At 45.9% G+C, this 23,792-nt stretch overlaps 1 protein-coding gene across 2 annotated transcripts in view; it reads left to right on the top strand.

Annotated features, from left to right (window-relative positions):
* Positions 1-23,792, top strand: part of rcc1l (RCC1 like) — a 242,932-nt gene that overhangs the window by 216,628 nt on the left and 2,512 nt on the right. The window lies entirely within an intron of this gene.

Below are 23,792 nucleotides of genomic sequence, written 5' to 3'. Positions count from 1 at the left end.
CCCTTCTCAGGTCCACATCGCTACCCTATCCCAGTAACCCCTACTTAACCTTTTTGGACACTAAATTAGTGTCACTAAATTGGCCAATTTAGCATGGCCAATCCACCTAACTCGCACATCTTTGGACTGTGGGAGGAAACCGTCTGTGCAGACTCCGCACAGACAGTGACCCAAGCCGGGAATCGAACCGTCCTAAGAAGGACGGGTTGCATCTAAACTATAGAGGCACAAATAGCTCACTGGGCTAAATCGCTGGCTTTGAAAGCAGACCAAGGCAAGCCAGCAGCACGGTTTGATTCCCGTAACAGCCTCCCCGAACAGGCGCCGGAATGTGGCGACTAGGGGCTTTTCACAGTAACTTCATTTGAAGCCTACTCGTGACAATAAGCGATTTTTGTTTCATTTTTTCATATCCTGGCCGCGAGGTTTGCTTGAGTCACACGGGAGGGTTTAAACTAGTATGGCAGGCGGGTGGGTACCGGAGCAATAGGTCAGAAGGTGAAAAAATTGAGGGAGAACTAGGGAATAGGGCCAGTATCGCTCTGAGGAAGAGCAGACAGTGAGATGTTGCTGAAAACAGCGGGACTGGTGGCCTGAATTGCATATGTTTTAATGCAAGAAGTATAACGGGTAAGATGTGGAGATGCCGGCGTTGGACTGGGGTGAGCAGAGTAAGAAGTCTGAGAACACCAGGTTAAAGTCCAGCATGTTTGTTTCAAACACTAGCTTTCGGAGCACTGCTCCTTCCTGAGGTGAATGAATCTTTTTTTTTGTTTTACTTCTTTCCTTTTTTAAAAAAATTTAATGATCCTTCTGCAGGAATGTTGCCATGACAGAGCCCTGGTTGAGGGAAGGACAGGATTGGCAGCTAAACATTCCAGGATTTAGATGTTTCAGGCGGGATAAGAAGGGGATGTAAAAGGGGTGGCGGAGTTACGCTACTGGTTAGGGCGAATATCAAGCTGTACTGCGGGAGGACACCTCAGAGGACAGTGAGGCTATATATGGGTTAGAAATCAGGAATAGGAAGGGTGCAGTCACAAGGTTGGGTGTTTACTACAGGCCACCCAACAGCTAGTGGGAGATCGAGGAGCAGATAGGTAGACAGGAGTAAAAGCAACAGGGTTGTTGTGATGGGAGACTTTTAACTTCCCCAATATTGACTGGGACTCACTTAGTGCTTGGACGGGGCAGAGTTTGTAAGGAGCATCCAGGAGGACTTCTTAAAACAATATGTAGATAGTCCAACTAGGGAAGGGGCGTACTGGACCTGGAATTGGGGAATGAGCCCAGCCAGGTGGTAGAAGTTTCAGTAGGGGAGCATTTCGGGAACAGTGACCACAATTCAGTAAGTTTTAAAGTGCTGGTGGACAAGGATAAGAGTGGTCCTAGGGTGAATGTGCTAAATTGGGGGAGGGCTAATTATAACAATATTAGGTGGGAACTGAAGAACCTAGATTGGGGGCGGATGTTTGAGCGTAAATCAACATCTGACATGTGGGAGGCTTTCAAATGTTAGTTGAAAAGAATTCAGGACCGGCATGTTCCTGTGAGGAAGAAGGATAAATATGGTAAATTTCGGGAACCTTAGGTAACGAGAGATACTGTAGGCCTCGTCAAAAAGAAAAAGGAGGTATTTGTCAGGGCTAGAAGGCTGGAAACAGACGAAGCCTGTGTGGAATATAAGGAAAGTAGGAAGGAACTTCAGCAAGGAGTCAGGAGGGCTAAATGGGTCACCAAAAGTAATTGGACAATACGGTTAAGGAAAATCCAAAGGCTTTTTACACGTACATAAAAAGCAAGAGGGTAACCAGGGAAAGGATTGGCCCACTGAAGGACAGGGGAAGGAATCTATGTGTGGAGCCAGAGGAAATGGGCAAGGTACTAAATGAATACTTTGCATCAGTATTCACCAAATAGAAGGAATTGGTGGATATTGAGTCTGAAGTGAAAAACAAGGGCTGAACCCAGGATGAAGATGGCTGGTTATGATTATCCTCCCTTATTTTCTGAAAGGGAATCATACGACCAATGGAGAAGTGCGGTAGTTATGTGGACTAAGGTGACTACTTTAGGAAAGAGAAAGCGAAGTATGGCATTGGCTCTTTGGCTCTTTCTTTACCGTATGGCAGTAAAATCCGAAACAAAGTGCTTTCTGAGCTGGAATTGGAAGAGTTAGACTCAGAAGAAGGTCTGGCGACTTTATTACTTTATATTGATAAGATTTATAAAAAAGATGACTTGTTAAGTGCGTATGAAGCATGGTCGGATTTTGATAGGTTCCGGAAAATGGAGGATTTATCTATGGAAGACTACATAATGGAATTTGGCAGACTATACAAAAGGCTGCAGAAGCACAGGCTGGAATTTCCAGTCTGTGTTGGCCTTTAAATTACTTGACTGTGCTAGAGTGAGCAACATGGATAGGCTCCTGGTTTTGACAGGAGTTCAGTTTACGGATAACGATACCTTATTCGAACAGATGACAACAACTTTTTAAAAAAAATTTGGGGAAACATTCGATTCCAATGGCTCTGATGACCCAAATAGGTCAGCCTGCTATAAGGCAGAATATGGAAGATACACTACTAACAGGATGGCGAAATCGTATGGCTACGAACAGGCCTCAAGACTATAAAAGGAGATCGAGACAAGGAAATTATTAAGACAGAAACCCAGTTAGAACCTACACTAGGAGGATGAACCCCAGAAGTGCACGGGGCATGATAAATAGATGTTTTCGATGTGACTCTCAATACCATTATGCTTTCAACTGTCCAACTCGTTATAATAGAGTATTTGAAGCAACACATGACACAGAAGAGTCAGAAGAGGAAAAAGATAGTGACCAGAAAGAAGGCATTGTCCTATTAACAAGCTGTTTTACGCCGGTAATGAGGGTGTTGGTTGCAGAATCTTTCAACTGTGCTGTATTGGACAGTGGCTGCACATCTACTGTGTGTGGGATTGACTGGTTAAAATGTTATCTGGACTCATTGGATGCTGAAAATCGTAACAAGGTTAAGGAATTTGAAAGTTCCACAAGTTTCAGGTTTGGGGATGATAATACTCTGAAGTACTCTGAAGTATTAACACCCCATGAACAATACCCCCTCAGCTTCAAGAGAAAAAGAACAAAGAGAAAAACCAAAAAAGAGAGAGATAGCACCCTCCACAAACCCATGTGCACAGTTCTCCCTCCCCCCTATCCTTACCCCCCGGGTTGCTGCTGCTGTCGGCCTCTTTTCCTACCGTTCCGCCAGGAAGTCCAGAAAAGACTGCCACCGCCTGAAAAACCCTTGTACTGATCCCCTCAGGCCAAATTTCACCCGCTCCAATTTAATGAACCCCGCCATATCCGAGATCCAGGCCTCCACGCTTGGGGGCCTCGCATCCTTCCATTGGAGCAAGATCCTCCGCCGGGCTACTAGGGACGCAAAGGCCAGGACCCCGGCCTCTATCGCCTCCTGCACTCCCGGCTCCACTGCAACCCCAAAAATTGCGAGTCCCCAGCCTGGCTCGACCCTGGATCCCGCCACCCTCGACACCGTCTTTGCTACCCCCTTCCAAAACTCCCCCAACGCTGGGCACGCCCAAAACATATGGGCGTGGTTCGCTGGGCTCCCCGAGCACCTAGCACACCTGTCCTCGCCCCCGAAAAACCTACTCATCCTCGTCCCAGTCATGTGGGCCCTATGCAGCACCTTGAACTGTATGAGGCTTAGCCTCGCACAGGAAGAGGAGGAATTCACTCTCTCCAGGGCATCCGCCCACGTCCCCTTCTCAATCTCCTCCCCCAGCTTCTCTTCCCACTTCCCCTTCAGTTCCTCCACCGAGGCCTCGTCTACCTCCTGCATTACCCGGTATATGTCCGAGATCCTCCCTCCTCCGACCCACACCCCCGAGAGCACCCTATTCCACACCCCGCAGCAAGGGGAACCCCTCCACCTGCTGCCTGGCAAACGCCCTCACCTGGATGTACCTAAACATGTTCCCCGGGGGGGAGCCCAAACTTCCCCTCCAACTCCCCCAAGCTCGCGAACCTCCCCTCCACAAACAGGTCCCTCAACCTCCTAACCCCTGCCCTGTGCCAGCCCAGACTTCCGCCATCAATCCTCCCTGGGACAAACCGATGGTTCCCCCGTATCGGGGCCTCCATTGAGCCCCCCATTTCTCCCCTGTGCCGTCTCCATTGCCCCCAAATTTTGAGGGTAGCCGTCACCACCGGGCTCGTGGTATACCTCGTTGGAGGGAGCGGCAACGGCGCCGTTACTAGCGCTTCCAGGCTCGTGCCCACACAAGACGGCGCCTCCATCCTCTTCCACGCTGCCCCCTCCTCGTCAATTGCCCACTTACGCACCATCGCCCCGTAGTACCCACAGAGGTTGGGCAACGCCAGCCCCCCCCATCCCTACTTCGCTCCAGGAACACTCTTCGAACCCTCGGAGTCCCATGCGCCCACACAAAACCCGTGATACTGCTGTTGACCTTCCTGAAAAAGGCCTTCGGGATAAGGATGGGGAGGCACTGGAACAAGAACAAAAACCTCGGGAGCACCCTCATCTTGACGGACTGCACCCTCCCCGCCAGTGACAGCGGTAACATATCCCATCTCTTAAACTCCTCCTCCATCTGCTCCACCAATCTTGTGAGGTTGAGCTTGTGCAGGGCCCCCCAGCTCCCCTCCACCTGGACCCCTAGGTACCTAAAACTCTTCCCTGCCTGCTTCAATGGGAGCCTACCAATCCCCTCCTCTTGATCCCCCGTTGGCCAGGGATTTTAATGACATTGTGGCCATGGACCTTGAGATCTGGGATAAAGCAAATAATATATTGATTTTGTAGATTTAGCAATCAGATTTAGTCAATCAACGATTGTACGAAGTAAAGAAAAGAGAGTAATTTTGGATCAAATTGTGGAAAAATGGATCGGGACAGGAATGGGTCCACTAGCAAAATTCTTTACGGACAATGGGGGAGAATTTGCTAATATGTGTGAAAACATGAATATCAGAGTTATGAACACGGCTGCAGAAAGCCCATTTAGTAATGGTGTCTGCGAAAGGAATCATGCTGTTATCGATGACATGCTTCGGAAAATTTTGGGAGATCGACCAAACTGCATACTAAATTCGGCTTTAGCATGAGCGGTACATGCAAAGAATTCATTGCAGATGGTTGGTGTTTGGTAGAAATCCTAAAATTCCCTCCATTTTGGATGACCAGCCTCCAGCTTGGGAAGGGACTACAATTAGCTCAGGTTTTGCTGAACATTTAAACACGTTACATAGCAGTAGAAAAGCTTTTTTGGAAGCAGAAGTCTCTGAAAGACTTCACAGAGCTTTAAGACATAATGTACGGCCATCAGATGCCGTTTTTCAGCAAGGAGACATGGTATACAAAAAGAGAGATAATTCTAATGAATGGAAAGGCCCAGGGAAGATCATAGGCATAGATGACAAAACATTTATTTTGCAACATGGTAATCAAACTTTTAGGGTACATTCCTCAAGGATAATGGGTACCGATTACAAATTTTCAAATTTAGACAGAGCAGACAGACATGACGAGGAGCCAGTGTCATCTGGTACGCATGTGTTACAGAACTATGAGGACCAGTTAACTGATATAGACTGGGTTTCTGTAGAGGAACACAACACTTCTGATAAATTAGATCAGGCCATTTTTCCGAAAGGGCAACTGCCAAAGGTTGGTACAAAAGTGACATACTTGCCTGAAGGGTCTAGTCAATGGAAGGATGCAACTGTTATTAGTAGAGCAGGGAAGGCCACTGGAAAGTATAAACATTGATTGAATGTACAGCATTCAGGGGAGGAAGTTAAGACAATGGATTGGGAAAACTAAGTTCAAAAATGGAGGGCACAGAAACGCAGTGCCAGTTCAGATAGTACATCAGATAGCGAACAGGTTCGCAGGAAAAGGTCGAGAACTATTGAAAGGACATCCCGCTACAGAAGAGAAAGATCAAGCAGTAGCAGTACAGAACGAGACACCAGGCAGGAGAGGGGACGTAGTTTATCAAGATCTCGGAACAGGAGTAAGACTACGGATACTAATAGAAGTAGAAGCCCACATGCACGTTAGATTTTGGTGGCTTCAAATAAATTAGATGAAAAAGTTATCAGAGATGCTAAACAACAAGAATTGCATAGTTGGAGTGAATTTGGGGTACACACGGAAGTACCGGAAGCACGGTAGCATTGTGGACAGCACAATCGCTTCACAGCTCCAGGGTCCCTGGTTCGATTCCGGCTTGGGTCACTGTCTGTGTGGAGTCTGCACATCCTCCCTGTGTGTGCGTGGGTTTCCTCCAGGTGCTCCGGTTTCCTCCCACAGTCCAAAGATGTGCAGGTTAGGTGGATTGGCCATGATAAATTGCCCTTAGTGTCCAAAATTGCCCTTAGTGTTGGGTGGGGTTACAGGGTTATGGGTATAGGGTGGAGGTGTTGACCTTGGGTGGGGTGCTCTTTCCAAGAGCCGTTGCAGACTCGATGGGCTGAATGGCCTCCTCCTGCACTGTAAATTCTATGTAAAAAAAGCTCTATCCCATAGATGGATTTGTACAGAAAAAGTTCTTCCAGATGGAACTTGTAAGGCAAAGGCCAGGCTTGTGGCAAGGGGATTTGAAGAAAACTTAGAAGATCAGGACTTAAGGGTAGATTCACCTACAGCAGGAAAGGTTATTTTAAAAATCTTCTTGGCTCTATTAGCCACAAAGGCATGGGAATGCAAATCTATAGAAATAAAAGCTGCCTTTTTGCAGGGGCATCAGCTCCAGAGAGACATTTTTCTCCGTCCTCCTAAAGAAGCAGCTAACACAGAAGGGGTACTCTGGAAGTTGAACAAATGTGTATATGGATTAAATGATGCATCTAGAGTGTGGTACTTTTCGGTAAGATCAGTCTTGTTAAAGTTAGGCTGGTGCCAGTTGAAAGCGGATCCTGCAATGATTTACTGGCACTATAAAGGAAATCTTGCTGGCATCTTTATGATGCATGTTGATGATTTTTTGTGGGGTGGGACTAGTGATTTTGAAGCTATTGTAATCTCTGGTTTGAGAAAAGAATTCAGGGTTGGGAGTCAGGCTTCCGGTGCATTTAAATATATTGGTCTGGACATCGGACAGACTAAGTTAGGGGTAACTTTACGTCAGCAATCTTATTTGGAAAGCATCAGCCCAATAGCAATTAGTCGTGGCCGGGTTTCACAAAAAGGCGCAATGGTTTTGAAGATAGAAAAAGAGCAACTGCGAAGTTTAATTGGGCAACTGAACTGGTTAGGATGTCTGAGAGTTGAGTACAAAAATGAATGACCCCAAAGTGGAAGACATCATAAGAGCAAATAAAGTGTTGGCCAAACTAAAAATGCAGGAGTGTGTTTTGAAGTTCCCGGTTTTAAGTGATCTTAGGCATTTGAAACTCATGGTTTATAGTGATAAGTCCTTTGCAAATATATGTGATGGAGTTTCAAGCGCAGGAGGTTTTATAATTTTCCTTTTGGGGAACAATGGTAAATGTTGCCCTCTTGTGTGGGAAACAAAGAAAATAAGGAGAGTGGTCAAAAGCACTTTGGCTGCTGAGACGTTAAGCTTAGTGGAAAAATTAAATGAAATGAAAATTACTTCTTGTCATGAGTAGGCTTCAATGAAGTTACTGTGAAAAGGCCCTAGTCGCCACATTCCGGCGCCTGTCCGTGGAGGCTGGTACGGGAATTGAACCGTGCTGCTGGCCTGCTTGATCTGCTTTAAAAGCCAGCGATTTAGCTCAGTGAAGCGGTGGATATGGCCTTTATACAAGTCAGATATTGACAGAAATTTTGGGATTAGGGGATTTGGGTAATATACCTATTGACTGTCACATTGACAATAAATCAAAGTATCAATGCAAAGAGGTTACGGATAGACATCGCAAGTTTGAAGCTAATGTTGGACAGAGGGGAAATAACAAAAATTAAATGGGTTGACAGTAGCTATCAACTGTCAGACTGTTTTACGAAAAGAGGGGCTAGTTCACAGAAACTTTTGGATATTGTGAATGAGGAGCGCCTGTTTCTGTGAATGTTTTTTTTTCTTCTACTCAAAAGAAAAGGGGGGGGATCACATGTGTGTTTTAGCTTCTTGAAATTTTAGTTTTTTGAAATTTTGTCTTCACCTAATTGTGTTTTTCTCCAAGGAAGGGGAGACTGTTAAGTAATGGGTTAAGAGACATTGCAATTAGTTGTCTCATTTATGTTAAGTGTTCAATGATTGTCTCATTTATGTTAAGTGTTCAGTGATTGACACTGATATGTAAAGGGCTTCAGGTGGCCTCTGGATCTGGTGATGTGATGATAGAGTTTAGTGCAGAGTCTGTTAAAGTGAAATAAAGGTGTTTATGAAAAGGAGCTGGACTTTTGTCTCTTCATACCACAGCATCGATTACGTCTAACACAATGTTCTAACCAATGAAACCAAGCATCCTGTCCACCTGTAACTCCACTTTCAAGGAGCTATGAATCTGGGCTCCCAGATCTCTTTCTTCTATAACTCTCCCCAACTCTTTACCATTAACTGAGTAGGTCCTGCCCCGATTTGATCTACCAAAGTTCATCACCTCACATTTATCTAAATTAAACTCCATCTGCCATTCGTCGGCCCACTGGCTCAATTGATCAAGATAACATTTCTGGATAACCTTCTTCTCCAATCTTGGTGTCATCTGCAAACTTAATAACCATGCCTCCTAAATTCTCATCCAAATCATTAATATAAATAACAAGTAACAGTGGACCCAGTGACCCCTGACGCACACCGCTGGTTACAGGCCTCCAGTTTGAAAAACAACACTCTACAACCACCCTTGTCTTCTGTCGTTAAGCCAATTTTGTATCCAATTGGCTACCTCACCCTGGATCCCATGAAATTTAACCTGATGCAACAACGTACCCCACTAAAGTCCATGTAGACACCATTGACTGCACTGCCCTCCTCTACCTTGGTTACTCCTTCAAAAAACTCAATCAAATTCATGAGACATGATTTTCCACTATGTCCTTAACCAAGTCTCTATCCACATCAGTACATTTCCCCCAATACCATGAGCTTTAATTTTGCTCACAAATCACTTGTGTGGGATCTTGTCAAAATCCTTTTTCTAAGACCAGATACACAACATCTACTGGTTCATCCTTGTCCCCACCACTGGTCACATCCTCAAAAAAACTCCAGAAGATTTGTCGAGTATCATTTCCCTTTAGTGCTGACTTGGAACAGTCTTGTCCCCACTTTACAAATGCGCAGTTATTTCACACTTAATAATTGATTCTAGCATTTTCCACACTGCACATGTTTTTCTTTTAAATTATTTTTATTCAAATTTTTATCAAAATATAATTTTTTTGCATAACCATTAGCAACATTTAACATAACAAAATAAATGTTAACCATATATACAGAAAAAGGCAAACTTTATTTTCTCGAGACTGAGAAACCCAGCCATGTCACTAACCCAGGTCTCTACTCTCGGGGGCTTCGAGTCCCTCCACATTAAAAGGCTTGGCCTCTTTCGCTTCCTGAACTCCCGGATCATCTGACACACCAAAGATCGCTATCTCTGGACTCAGCACCACCCACGTGCCTAAGATCTTGGACATTGCCTTCGCAAATCCCTGCCAGAATCCCTTAAGAGCCACTCATGCCCAGAACATATGGACATGATCGGCAGGGCTTCCCGCACACCTCGCACATTTGTCCTCAACCCCAAAGAACTTGCTCATCCTGGTTGCCATCAAGTGTGCCTGGTGGACCACCTTAAACTGGATTAAGCTACGCCTGGTGCATGATGAAGAGGAATTGACCCTGTTTAGGGCATCCGCCCACAGGCCCACGTCCAGCTCCCTGTCTAGCTCCTCCTCCCATTTGCCCTTAAGTTCCTCCACTGGGGCTTCCTCCGCCTTCTGAAGTTCCCGGTGGATGTCCGACACCTTCCCCTCCCCTACTCAGGTGCCGGAGACCACCCTATCCTGTATCCTGCGTGGGGGTAGCAACGGAAATGTCACCACCTGTTTTTTGAGGATGAAGGTATCTGAAAGCATTTCCCAGGGGCAGCACGGTAGCATTGTGGATAGCACAATTGCTTCACAGCTCCAGGGTCCCAGGTTTGATTCCCGGCTTGGGTCACTGTCTGTGCGGAGTCTGCAATCCTCCCTGTGTGTGCGTGGGTTTCCTCCGGGTGCTCCGGTTTCCTCCCACAGTCCAAAGATGTGCAGGTTAGGTGGATTGGCCATGATAAATTGCCCTTAGTGTCCAAAATTGCCCTTAGTGTTGGGTGGAGTTACTGGGTTATGGGGATAGGGTGGAGGTATTGACCTTTGGTAGGGTGCTCTTTCCAGGAGCTGGTGCAGACTCGATGGGCCGAATGGCCTCCTTCTGCACTGTAAATTCTATGATCTATGAACCTATGAACTCCTCACCGAATCCAAACCTTCTTAGCGCTTCCCACAAGTACTCCCATTCCACCCAGTCAAAGGCTTTCACTCATCCATTGCCGCCACTACTTCTGCCTCCCCTCCCTCTGAGGGCATCATGATGATGTTAAGGAGCCTCCGTACATTGGAGTTCAATTGCCTGCCCTTGACGAAGCCTGTCTGATCCTCTCCTATCACCCCAGGGACACAGTCTTCAATTCTAGCAGCCAAGATCTTGGCCAGCAGTTTGGCATCTACATTCAGGAGCAATATCGGTCTATAAGATCAACACTGTAGCGGATCTTTCTCTCGTTTGAGGATGGGTGAAATCGAAGTCTGTGACATTGTTGGGGGGGCGGGCCCCTCTCTCTTTGGCCTCAGCAGGAGTGGGCACACCAGCTCCGAAAATTTCCAGTAGAATTCGATAGGATAGCCATCCAGCCCCGGGGCCTTGCCCGACTGCATGTTCCCTAGGCCCTTTACAATCTCCTCCAACTCAACCGGGGCCCACAGTCCCTCCACCAGATCCTCTTCCACCTTTGGAAACCTCAGTTGGTCCATGAATTGCTTCATCTCTTCCCCTCCCAGCTGGGGCTCTGACTCACAACTTACCGTAAAACAAAAATGAAAATGCTCGCTCGTAGATACATCTGTTGGCTTGGCATAGATAAGGATATTGAACATGTCCCAGTGTGACCTCTGTTAAACACAGCTGACGCTGCCACCTACAGCTAACCTTCACCCTTGGGAGTGGCCTGGTCACCCATGGATGAGGGAACATGTGGACTTCACTGGTAAGATGTTCATGGTAAGATGTTCCTCGTTTTGGTCGACGCCCATTCAAATTGGTTGGAGGTTCAAGAGATGGGAACAACAACCTTGGCGGCCACAGTAGAGGCTGTGTGGCAGGTGTTGGCTAGGCATGGCCTCCCCAAAGTAATAGTGTCTGACAACGGCACTCCCTTCATTGGCGAGGTCTTTCAGCATTGGTACTCATTTTCCAGCAAGCGTTTGTTCACTCCCTCAGGGTCCATGACCATGTTGCCGTCCAACACCGCAGATGTTAGGCTAACCGGTCTATAATTGCCCATTTTCTTTCTCCTTCCTTTTTTGAAAAGTGGGGTTACATTAGCTACACCCCAATCCATTGGAACTCTTGCTGGAAAATGATCACCAATGCTGAAAGACCTCGCCAATGGAGGGAGTGCCGTTGTCAGACACTGTTACTTCAGGAAGGCCATGCCTAGCCAACACCTGCCACACAGCCTCTACTGTGGCCGCCAAGGTTGTTGTTCCCATCTCTTGAACCTCCAACCAATTTGAATGGGCGTCGACCAAAACGAGGAACATCTTACCATGAACATCTTACCAGTGAAGTCCACATGTTCCCTCATCCATAGGTGACCAGGCCACTCCCAAGGGTGAAGGTTAGCTGTAGATGGCAGCGTCAGCTGTGTTTAACAGGGGTCACACTGGCACATGTTCAATATCCTTAACTATGCCAAGCCAACAGATGTATCTACGAGCGAGCATTTTCATTTTTGTCTGGGCACTGCATAATTCTATGTAATTCTTGCAACAACAGCTCTTGGGCTGGGAGTGGGGTGGCACTGCCACTTGGGAACGCCAGAGTATGACTCCATCCTCACAACTGTCCTTACAGAGATCTTTATTAGTCTGATTTGTCGTTGTGCCACCCAGTTAAGATCATGCGTTTCACTTTGGGCAAGACTGGGTTCTGTTTTGTGCAATTCTTTGTGGCTGGACACAATTGACAAGGTGTCTAAAATGTTCGATGGTAAGATGATTTCTAAAGTTATTGGAGAAGGTACGAGGTTCTTTGGAAGTGGGAGCCGACTCAACACATCAGCATTCGAAATCTGTGTACCTGGCCTATGCTGAAAGATGTAATCAGAGGACGCTGGCAAGAAAGCACATCATTGTATTCTGGCAGAGGCGATTGGTGGTATCGGCTTATCTTCACGAAGGAGCTCCAGCAGAGGCTTATGGTCCGTTATTATCGTGGAAAGCCACCTGAAAACAGACTGGTGAAATTTCTTGATGCCGCAGATTACAGCAAGGCTTTCCTTCTCAATTTGGGTGTATTTACGCTCAGCATCAGGAAGCATTCTTGAGATGAACGTCTATCTGAGCCTTCATGCATTGTATGGGCTAGAACTGCCCATATCCCATACGGTGATACATCGTAGGTCAGAATTATGTGTTTTCTCTGGTCAAAGTGAACCAAGTGGCTGGATGATTGTTAGACCTATTTAACGTGTTGGAAGGCTTGTTCCTGTGGTTCCTTCCAATGCCAATGTTGGTGTTTTCGCAAGAGAATTTTGTAGTGGTGCCACAGTAATTGCTGGTTTGGGAATAAAACTTCCATCCCAAAGAAGGACTTTAATTCTGCCATATTCTTAGGTGCTGAGTCTTCTCTTATGGCTCTCATCTTGTGTTCAAGTGGGTGTAGACCTTTTTGAGTCCACTTTGAACCCAAGCTAAGTGATCTCATTAACTTGGGAAGTGCAAGCCTTGCATTTCAGTCTGATTTCTGTCATGATATGCAGATAATGAGATACAGACAGGCAGCTAATGAACACAGAGCACAGGACATAACCAATCAGCAGGCAGAACACTTGGGGGTGGTTTCCCATGATAAAAGGCACGAGACACTCACACTCGGCCTCTTTCCACTGAGGACATCTACAGAGTGAGTCGGGTGTATATGTCACAGAACACCTCCAGCACGTGGCTAAGAGCTAGTCTGGTTCAGTCACGCAGAGTAATCACACTTAGGTTAGCAGAGAGTCGAACACACAGAGAACTGTGCTAACTGTGACAGGTTCAATAAATCAGATTGAACTAACTTCAAGGTCTGGAGTCTCTTTCAGTTAAAGCTGCATCCAGTTGCAGCCCATGTTATCTCAGTGTGCTTAACACGACAATTTCCACATCTCTGAATTTTCTCAAAACCTCTTCTAAGCTTGCCACTCGTGTGAAGTTTCTGTTACTAGAGTGTTATCTGGGTAAATCACAACCTTCAGGAAGCCCTGGAGCAGATTTTCCATTGTGTGCTGGAATATCGCGTAGACTGAGTAAATGCCAAAGGGTGAAACAGGCCTTTATGCATGTTAATCGTCACAAACTTTCAGGAAACCTTTTAGCTATGAGGAGAGGTTAGATAAACTTGGTCTGTTCTCACTGAAACGATGGAGGTGGAGAGGTGATCTGATAGAGGTCTTCAAGATTATGAGTGGCATGGACAGAGTGGATAGTCAGATGCTCTTTCCTAGGGTAGGAGAGTCAAGTACTAGCGGACATAAGTCTAAAGAACGTTGGGAAAGGTTTAGAACAGATGTGCGAAGTATGTTTTTTTACACAGAGGGTGGTAAATATATGGAAAGCGCTGCCTGGGGAGGTGGTGGGAGCAGTTACGATAGGGGCATTTAAATGACATCTAGACAAATATATGAATAAGTGGGAATGCAAAGATACGGACTCCGTAAGTGCATACGGTTTTAGTTTAGGCAGATACCATGGTCGCCGCAGGCTTTGAGGGCCGAAGGGTCTGTTCCTGTGCTGTATTGTTATTTGTTCTTTGTTCTTGAATCTTCATCCAGTTCTAGCTGCAAGTAAGCAGGTTGTGTTTGGTGTGCGTGAGGCCCCTCGCCAACCTCACTTCGGGTCTTCAATTCGTGGAGTTGGGCAGTTATCTATTTAGGCTGCCTGGTTGATTGTCATCCTCACATATCCTAATGGAATGGTCTGACTTTAATATAGGGATGTTGGGGGCTACCCATCCTGAAAACTGCACAGGTTGTATAATTCCTAATTCTTCCAGGGGTTCAAGTTCAACTTCCACTTTTTGGTGCAAGTCATGGTCCTAAAAACGTTAGTGTTGAGTCTAGTTTAAAATAAATCTTGACCTTTACTCCCATAGCACTGCAGCCGCACAGCACCATGGACCCAGGTTAAGTTCTGGAGTCTGTGTGAAGTTTGCACATTCTGTGTGGGTTTCCTTAGAGTGCTCCGGTTTCCTCCGACAGCCCAAAGTTGTGCAGGTTAGGTAGATTGACCATGCTAAGTTGCGCCTCGGTGTCCAAAGATGTGCAGGATAAATGGGGTTACAGGGATAGGGCAGGGGAGTGGCCCTGGTTGGGATGCTCTTTCAGAGGGTCGGTGAATCTCCCAGATTTCCCAGGTTGGTCAGATGGGCAGATCAGTGGCAGATGGAATTTAACCCTGAAAAGTGCGAGGTGATGCACCTTGGAAAGAGTAACAAGACCCAAGGGTCAGCATGTGTGCAGGAAGTGTATCCAGTTACAGCTCCTGGAAGCTCGAGTTTCAGAGCTGGAGCAGCGGCTGGAGACTCTGTGGATCATCCATGAGTCGGAGAGCATCGTGGATAGCACATATGGAGAGGTGGTCACACTGCAGGCTCAGGCTCCGCAGGCAGGAAGGGAATGGATGACCACCAGACAGAGCAAGAGAGCGAGGCAGGTAGTGCAGGAATCCCTGTGGCCATTCGCCAGCAGAACAGATATACTACCGCTTTGGATACTGTTGAGGGGAATGGCCTCTCAGGGGAAAACAGCAACAGCCAAACTCGTGGCACCACGGTTGGTTCTGCTGCAGAGGGGAGGGGTGATAAGTGTGACAGTGCAATAGTTATAGGGGATTCAATTGTAAGAGGAATAGACAGGCGTTTCTGTGGCCGCAAATGAGACTCCAGGATGGTATGTTGCCTCCCTGGTGCTCTGGTCAAGGATGTCTCGGAGCAGGTACAGGACATTCTGGAGGGAGAGGGTGAATAGCCAGTGGTCGTGGTACACATTGGTACAAACGATATAGGTAAAAAAAGGGATGAGGTCCTAAAACCAGAATACAGGGAGCTAGGAAGGAAGTTAAGAAATCGGACCTCAAAGGTAGTGATCTCAGGATTACTACCGGTGCCACGTGCTAGTCAGAGTAGAAATGACAGGATGTATAGGATGAATATGTGGCCGAAGGGATGGTGTCAGGGGGAGGGTTTCAGATTCCTGGGGCGTTGGGACCGGTTCTGGGGGAGGTGGGACCTGTACAAACTGGACGGGTTACACCTGGGCAAGACTGGAACTATTTGCTAGAACGGTTGGGGAGTGTTTAAAATATTGTGGCAGGGGGATGGGAAACGATGCAGGAAGTCGGAAGGTAGTAAAACAATGGCAGAAACAAAAGGCAGTAAGGGGGAAAAGTGTAAGGCAGAGGAGCCACAGTCAAAATTCAAAAAGGGCGACAAAAATCAAAAAGGGCGACAGTACAAGGTATAGTGACTGAGCGGAGCTCAGTGAATAGGCCCAGTAATACTAAAAGGACAAAAAAATGGGAAGTAAAAACATAAATGGAAATCGACGTGGCAGGTTGTTACATGAAGATATGGGTTCAACGACAAGGAAAATTAGGAGAAACGTGAAGAGAAAAAATAACTGAGGAGAGGTTACTGATCCAGGTGTTAAGATTCAAAACAATGGTATAAAAGCAAACGTAAGTGTACTTTACCTGAATGCTCGTAGTATTCGGAATAAGATAAATGAGTTGATGGCGCAAATCATCGTAAATGACTGTGATTTAGTGGCCATTACTGAAACATGGTGAAAGGATGGTCATGACTGGGAGTTAAATATCCAAGAGTATCAAACTATTTGGAAGGACAGAGTGGTGTTGCTCTGTTATTTAAGGATGACATCCGGGCAATAGTAAGGGATGACATTGGTGCTATGGAGGATAAGGCTGAATCCATTTGGGTGGAAATCTGGAATAGTAAGGCGAAAAAGTCACTGGTCTGAGCAGTCTATAGGCCATTACAGTGGAGCAGGCAATAAACAAAGAAATAACTGATGCATGTGGAAGTGGTACAGTAGTTATCATGGGAGATTTTAATCTACATGTCGATTGGTTTAACCAGGTCGGTCAAAGCAGCCTTGAGGAGGATTTTATACAATGTATAGTTTCCTAGAACATTATGCAATGGAACCTACGAGGGAACAAGCGGTCCTAGATCTGGTCCTGTGTAATGAGACAGGATTGATTAATGATCTCATAGTTAGGGATCCTCTCGGAAGGAGCGATCATAATATGGTGGAATTTAAAATGCAGATGGAGGGTGAGAAGGGAAAATCAAACACTCCTGTTTTGTGCTTAAACAAAGAAGATTACAATGGGATGAGAGAAGAGCTTGCTATGATCTAAGGTAGACTGGGAGCAAAGACTTTATGGTGAAACAGTTGAGGAACAGTGGAGAACCTTCCAAGCGATTTTTCACTGCTCAGCAAAGGTTTATACCAACAAAAAGGAAGGACGGTAGAAAGAGGGAAAATCGACCGTAGATATCTAAGGAAATAAGGGAGGGTATCAAATTGAAGGAAAAAGCATATAAAGTGGCAAAGATTAGAGGACTGGGAAATCTTTAGGGACAACAGAAAGCTACTAAAAAAAGCTATAAAGAAGAGTATGAGAGTAAACTTGCTCAGAATATAAAAACAGACAGTAAAAGTTTCTACAAACATATAAAATAAAAAAGAGTGGCTAAGGTAAATATCGGTCCTTTCGAGGATGAGAAGAGAGATTTAATAATGGGAGATGAGGAAATGACTGAGGAACTGAACAGGTTTTTTGGGACAGTCTTCACAGTGGAAGACACAAATAACATGCCAGTGACTGATGGAAATGAGGCTATGACAGCTGAGGACCTTGAGATGATAGTTATCACTAAGGAAGTAGTGATGGACAAGCTAATGGGGCTAAAGGTAGACAAGTCTCCTGGCCCTAATAGAATGCATCCCAGAGTGCTGAAACAGATGGCTATGGATATTGCAAATGCACTAGTGATAATTTACCAAAATTCACTAGACTCTGGGGTGGTCCTGGCGGATTGGAAATTAGAAAACGTGACACCACTGTTTAAAAAAGGAGGTAGGCAGAAAGTGGGTAATCATAGGTCCTTAGCTTAACTTCGGTAGTAGGGAAGATGCTGGCATCTATCATCAAGGAAGAAATAGTGAGGCATCTGGATGGAATTGTCCCATTGGGGAGACGCAGCATGGGTTCATAAAGGGCAGGTCGTGCCTAACTAAGTTAATTGATGAGGGAAGGGCTGTAGATGTCATATACATGGACTTTAGTAAAGCATTTGATAAAGTTTCCCATGGCAGGTTGATGGAAAAAATGAAGTCGTATGGGGTTCAGGGTGTACTAGCCAGATGGATAAAGAACTGGCTGGGCAACAGGAGACAGAGAGTAGTGGTGGAAGGGAGTGTCTCAAAATGGCGAAAGGTGACTAGTGGTGTTCCACAGGGATCCGTGCTCTGACCACTGTTGTTTGTGATATACATAAATGATCTGGACGAAGGTATAACTGGTAGCAGGGTAGCATGGTGGTTAGCATAAATGCTTCACAGCTCCAGGGTCCCAGGTTCGATTCCCGGCTGGGTCACTGTCTGTGTGGAGTCTGCACGTCCTCCCCCTGTGTGCGTGGGTTTCCTCCGGGTGCTCCGGTTTCCTCCCACAGTCCAAAGATGTGCGGGTTAGGTGGATTGGCCATGCTAAAATTGCCCGTAGTGTCCTAATAAAAAATAAGGTTAAGGGGGGGGGGGGTTGTTGGATTACGGGTATAGGGTGGATACGTGGGTTTGAGTAGGGTGATCATGGCTCGGCACAACATTGAGGGCCGAAGGGCCTGTTCTGTGCTGTACTGTTCTATGTTCTATGGTCTGATGAGCAAGTTTGCAGATGATACTAAGATTGGTGGAGTTGCAGAGATAGCGAGGCGGACTGTCAGAGAATACAGCAAAATATAGATAGATTGGTGAGTTGGGCAGAGAAATGGCAGATGGAGTTCAATCCAGGCAAATGCGAGGTGATGCATTTTGGAAGATCTAACTCAAGAGCAGACTATATGGTCAATGGAAGAGTCCTGGGGAAAATTGATGTCCAGAAAGATCTGGGAGTTCAGGTCCATTGTGCCCTGAAGGTGGCAACGCAGGTTGATAGAGTGGCCAAGAAGGCATAGAGCATGCTTGCCTTCATCGGACGGGGTATTGAGTACAAGAGTCGGCAGGTCATGTTACAGTTGTATCGGACTTTGGTTAGGCCACATTTGGAATACTGTGTGCAGTTCTGGTCGCCACATTACCAGAAGGATGTGGATGCTTTAGAGAGGGTGCAGAGGAGGTTCACCAGGATGTTGTCTGGTATGGAGGGTGCTAGCTATGAAGAAAGGTTGAGTAGATTAGGATTGTTTTCGTTGGAAAGACGGAGGTTGAGGGGAGACCTGATTGAGGTCTACAAAATTATGAGAGGTATGGACAGGGTGGATAGCAACAAGCTTTTTCCAAGAGTGGGGATGTCAGTTACATGGGGTCACGATTTCAAGGTGAGAGGTGAAAAGTTTAAGGGAGATGTGCGTGGAAAGTTTTTTACGCAGAGGGTGGTGGGTGCCTAGAATGCTTTGCCAGCGGAGGTGGTAGAGGCGGGTACGATAGCATCATTTAAGATGCATCTGGACAGATATATGAAAGGGTGGGGAACAGAGAGAAGTAGACCTTGGTAAATATGCAACAGGTTTAGATAAAGGATCTGGATCGGCGCAGGCTGGGAGGGCCGAAGGGCCTATTCCTGTGCTGTAATTTTCTTTGTTCTTTGTTCTTTTTTGTAATTTAGTGGAATTTTTTTGAGGGCATTGCCAGTGCAGTAGATAATGGGGAGCCAATGGATGTGGTATGTCTCGATTTCCAGAAAGCTTTTGACAAGGTGCCGCACATAAGATAAGGATACATGGCATTAAGGGTAAAGTAGTGGCATGGATAGAGGATTGGTTAATTAATAGAAAGCAAAGAGTGGGGATTAATGGGTGTTTCTCTGGTTGGCAATCAGTAGCTAGTGGTGTCCCTCAGGGTTCAGCGTTGAGCCCACAATTGTTCACAATTTACATAGATGATTTGGAGTTGGGGACCAAGTGCAATGTATCCAAGTTTGCAGACGACACTGAGATGAGTGGTAAAGCAAAAAGTGCAGAGGATCCCGGAAGTCCGCAGAGGGATTTGGATAGGTTAAGTGAATGGGCTTGTGTCTGGCAGATGGAATACAATGTTGACAAATGTGAGGTTATCCATTTTGGTAGGAATCATAACAAAAGGGATTATTATTTAAATGATAAAGTATTAAAACATGCCACTGTGCAGAGAGACTTGGGTGTGCTAGTGCATGAGTTGCAAAAAGTTGGTTTACAGGTGATTAAGAAGGCAAATAGAATGTTGTCCTTCGTTGCTAGAGGGATGGAGTTTAAGACTAGGGAGGTTATGCTGCAATTGTATAAGGTGTTAGTGAGGCCACACCTGGAGTATTGTGTTCAGTTTTGGTCTCCTTATCCGAGAAAGGACGTACTGGCGCTGGAGGGTGTGCAGAGGAGATTCACTAGGTTAATCCCAAAGCTGAAGGGATTGGATTATGAGGAGAGGTTGAGTAGACTGGGACTGTACTCGAAGGAATTTAGAAGGATGCGGGGGGGGGGGGGGGGGGGGGGGATTTATAGAAACGTATAAAATTATGAAGGGAATAGATAGGATAGATACGGGCAGGTTGTTTCCACTGGCGGGTGAAAGCAGAACTAGGGGGGCATAGCCTCAAAATAAGGGAAGTAGATTTAGGATTGAGTTTAGGAGGAACCTCTTCACCCAAAGGGTTGTGAATCTGTGGAATTCCTTGCCCAGTGAAGCAGTTGAGGCTCCTTCATTAAATGTTTTTAAGGTAAAGATAGATAGTTTTTTGAAGAATAAAGGGATTAAGGGTTATGGTGTTTGGGCCGGAAAGTGGAGCTGAGTCCAAAAAAGATCAGCCATGATCTCATTGAATGGCGGAGCAGACTTGAGGGGCCAGATGGCCTCCTCCTGCTCCTAGTTTAGTTCTTATGTTCTTATCATGTGATGCCCTGGTGATCAAGAGCATAATATTACAGTGCATGAAACTTCAAACTGATCTGAAATATTTGTGACAAGAACACAGTGACAATTTTACAATGAATGACAGGACACTAGGGAGCTCAAAGCAACGGGTGCTGGTCCACCCGTCCCTGAAGACGGTAGGACAGGTTAAAAGGGTAATTAAGAAGGCAGATGGGACACTTGGCATAGATTAAAAGAGCAGAGAGGTTATGATAGAGCTGCACAAAGCTTTGGTTAGACCACAGCTGGAGTAGTGTGTGTAGTTCTGGTCATCTCACTGGAGGATGGATATGATTACATTGGTGAGGCTGCAGAGGAGATTCACCAGAATGTTGCCTGGGATGGAGCATTTGAGCTATGAAGAGAGGGTGGGAAGGCGCAGGTTGTTTTAATTAGAGCAGAAAAGGCTGAGGAGAGATCTGATTGAGGTGTATAAGACTGAGGAGTAGGACAGGTTGGATAGGAAGCCACTGTTCCCCTTAGTTGAAGGAGCAATCACGAAGGAGCATCATTTTAAGGTGAGGTGGATGAGGTTTAGATGGGATTTGAGGAAACTTGTTTTACCTGGGGGTGGTGAGTGTCTGAAATGCACTGCCTTGGATGGTTGTGGAGGTGGGAAACCTCACAACCTTTAAAAAGTACATGGGTGAGCACTTATGTACATAGATACATAGAAGATAGGAGCAGGCGGGCCTTTTGGCCCTTCGAGACTGCTCCGCCATTTATCATGATCATGGCTGATCATCCAACTCAATAGCCCAATCCTGCATTCTCCCCATAGCCTTTGATCCCATTCTCCCCAAGTGCCTCTTAAATATATGCAATGTTTTAGCATAACCTACTTCATAATGTCATAACATTCAAGGCTATGGGCCAAGTTCCGGAAGGTGGGATTTGTGTAGATTTAGCGTGGTTTTGTCGGTGCCACTCGATGGGCCGAAGCGCCTTCCTTGTCTGTCACTGTTTGACTCTATGTAGAGATCCAAGGGACTGGGGAGAATGTGGAGTTGAAGGAAATTAGTAGAAGATAGAAAGTTGTATGAAGGAAATTAATCGGATTGATAGTTAATAAGTCCCCGGGACCTGATACTATGTATCCCAGAGTGTTGAGAGAGGTTGCTATAAAGATATTGGATGCATTGGTGATCATTGGCAGCACGTTAGCACAGTGGTTAGCACAGTTGCTTTGCAGCTCCAGGTTCGATTCCCGGCTTGGGTCACTGTCTGTGTAGAGTCTGCACATTCTCCCCGTGTCTGCATGGGTTTCCTCCGGGTGCTTTGGTTTCCTCCCACAGTCCAAAAATGTACAGGTTAGGTGGATTGGCCTTTCTAAATTGTCCTTAGTGTCCAAAAAGGTTAGGTGGGGTTCCTGGGTTACGGGGATAAAGAGGATGGGGTGGAGGCATGGGGCTTGAGTGGGGTGCTCTTTCCAAGGCCCAGTGCAGACTCGATGGGCTGAATGACCTCCTTCTGTACTGTAAATTCTATGATCTTCCCGAATTCCATAGATTGTGGAATACTTCCTGAAGATTGTAAGATAGCAAATGTCACCATACTATTTAAGAAGGGAGGGACCAAGAAGACAGGGAACTGCAGACCTTGTTAGCATTACATCAGTAGTAGGACAAAGTCTGGAATCTATTATGAAGGATGTTGTATTATAAAGGGTTGGCATGGTGGCACAGTGGTTAGCACTGATGCCTCATGGCGCCAGGAAGCTGGGTTCAATAGTACTTGGGACTTGAGTGACTGTGTGGAGTTTGAACTATCTTTCGGTGTCAATGTGGGTTTCCTCCGGGTGCTCCAGTTCCCTCCCACAGTCCAAAGATGTGCAGGTTAGGTGGATTGGCCATGCTAAATTTCCTGCATGTCCAGGGATGGGGTTACAAGGGATAGGGTATGGGCTTCGGAAGGATACTCTTTCAGAAGGTCGGTGCAGACTTGATGGGCCAAATGGCTTCCTTTTGCACTGTAGGGACTCTATGGTTTCTGTGTGATAAATAGACACTTGGACAATTATGATCTGATTGGGTTGTCAGCATGGACCTACAAATGGAAAATCATGTTTGGCCAACTTGTTGGAGTATCTTGAGGTCGTTACTGATAAAATTTATAAAGGAGAGTCGATGGACGTGGCACGTTTGGATTTTCAGAAGACTTTTGATGAAGTCCCTCACATGGGGTTAATTAGCAAAATAACAGCACATGAGATAGGAAGCAACATACTGTCATATACTGAGGATTGGTGAAAGGTAGAAAATAGAGTGTAGGAATAAACAGATCCCACATTGACAGGCTGTGGCTGGTGGGATACTACAAAGGCCAGTACTTGGGCGCAGTTATTCACAATATATACCAATGTTTTGGATGTGGAGATCAAATGTCTTATTTCCAAGTTCTCAGATGATACAAAGCCAGGTAAGAATGTGTTGTAAGGAAGATCTAAAGGGGCTACTGAAGGTGGAAAAATGTAAGGTAATCCAGTTTGGTGGAAGGAATGGGTGTGCAGAGTATTTCCTAAATGATAAGAAATTAGAAAATGTTGATGCACCAAGGGACCTGGACGTCCTTGTCCATAGTTCACAGAAAGCTAATGTGCAGGTGCAGCATGGTATGAGGAAGGCTAATGGAATGGAATTAGAGTGGCATGGTAATACAGTGGTTAGCACTGTTGATTCACAGAGCCAGGGACCCGGGTTTGATTCCCGGCTTGGTTCACTGTGTGAAGTCTGCACGTTCTCCACATGTTTGTGTGGGATTCCTCCGGGTGCTCCATTTTCCTCCCACAAGTCTCGAAAGACGTGCCTGTTGGGTGAATTGGACATTGCGAATTCTCCCTCCATGTACCCGAACAGGTGCTGGAATGTGGCGACTGGGGAATTTTCACAGTAACTTCATTGCAGTCTTAATGTAAGCCTACTTGTGACACTAATAAAGATTATTATTATTCTGTCACAAGAGGATTTGAGTGCAGGAGTCTTGCTTCAATAATATGGAAGCTTAGTTAGACCGCACCTGGAGTACTGTGTGCAGTTTTGGTCCCCTTATCTCAAAGGATATTATTGCAATAGAGGGAGTGCAATGAAGGTTTACCAGACTTGTTCCTGGGACTGTGGGAACAGAGTCTTATGAACAGAGATTGGGCAAACTGGGCCTGTATTGCATAGAATCCCTACAATGCAGAAGGAGACAATTCAGCCCATCAAGTCTGTACCCACCAACATTCTGAAAGAGCACTCTACCGAGATCCCACCCTATTCTGCAAATCTATTCTCTAGAGTTTTGAGGAATGAGAAGTGATCTTATTGAAACCTACAAAATACTTGGGGGATAGACAGAGTAGATGCAG

The sequence above is a fragment of the Scyliorhinus canicula genome, chromosome 12 (assembly GCF_902713615.1).
Source record: "Scyliorhinus canicula chromosome 12, sScyCan1.1, whole genome shotgun sequence".
Taxonomy (NCBI): domain Eukaryota; kingdom Metazoa; phylum Chordata; class Chondrichthyes; order Carcharhiniformes; family Scyliorhinidae; genus Scyliorhinus; species Scyliorhinus canicula.
Note: the sequence above shows the minus strand (reverse complement) of the source record. Positions and strands in the feature narration are given on the sequence as shown.